Below are 1,033 nucleotides of genomic sequence, written 5' to 3' on the forward strand. Positions count from 1 at the left end.
GAAGCTGACAGAGGACCTTGCACAGAGGGAGGCTGACAATGAGAAGCTTGCAGAGGAACTTGCGCAGAGGGAGGCTGACAATGAGAAGCTCGCAGAGGAACTTGCACAGAGGGAGGCTGACAATGAGAAGCTCGCAGAGGAACTTGCGCAGAGGGAGGCTGACAATGAGAAGCTCGCAGAGGAACTTGCGCAGAGGGAGGCTGACAATGAGAAGCTCGCAGAGGAACTTGCGCAGAGGGAGGCTGACAATGAGAAGCTCGCAGAGGAACTTGTGCAGAGGGAGGCTGACAATGAGAAGCTCGCAGAGGAACTTGCACAGAGGGAGGCTGACAATGAGAAGCTGACAGAGGACCTTGCACAGAGGGAGGCTGACAATGAGAAGCTCGCAGAGGACCTTGCGCAGAGGGAGGCTGACAATGAGAAGCTGACAGAGGAACTTGCGCAGAGGGAGGCTGACAATGAGAAGCTGACAGAGGACCTTGCGCAGAGGGAGGCTGACAATGAGAAGCTCGCAGAGGACCTTGCGCAGAGGGAGGCTGACAATGAGAAGCTGACAGAGGAACTTGCGCAGAGGGAGGCTGACAATGAGAAGCTCGCAGAGGAACTTGCGCAGAGGGAGGCTGACAATGAGAAGCTGACAGAGGAACTTGCGCAGAGGGAGGCTGACAATGAGAAGCTGACAGAGGACCTTGCACAGAGGGAGGCTGACAATGAGAAGCTCGCAGAGGACCTTGCGCAGAGGGAGGCTGACAATGAGAAGCTGACAGAGGAACTTGCGCAGAGGGAGGCTGACAATGAGAAGCTGACAGAGGAACTTGCACAGAGGGAGGCTGACATCGAGAAGCTCGCAGAGGACCTTGCGCAGAGGGAGGCTGACAATGAGAAGCTCGCAGAGGATCTTGCGCAGAGGGAGGCTGACAATGAGAAGCTGACAGAGGAACTTGCGCAGAGGGAGGCTGACAATGAGAAGCTCGCAGAGGACCTTGCGCAGAGGGAGGGTGACAATGAGAAACTGACAGAGGAACTTGCGCAA

The 1,033-nt window shown here is 56.1% G+C and overlaps 1 annotated feature.

Annotated features, from left to right (window-relative positions):
• Window positions 1-1,033: a sequence feature (areas not merged during assembly with more than two copies in the genome that could not be assigned to a particular haplotype).

Source organism: Trypanosoma cruzi, genomic scaffold, assembly GCF_000209065.1.
Source record: "Trypanosoma cruzi strain CL Brener 1047053516693 genomic scaffold, whole genome shotgun sequence".
Classification (NCBI taxonomy): Eukaryota; Euglenozoa; class Kinetoplastea; order Trypanosomatida; family Trypanosomatidae; genus Trypanosoma; species Trypanosoma cruzi.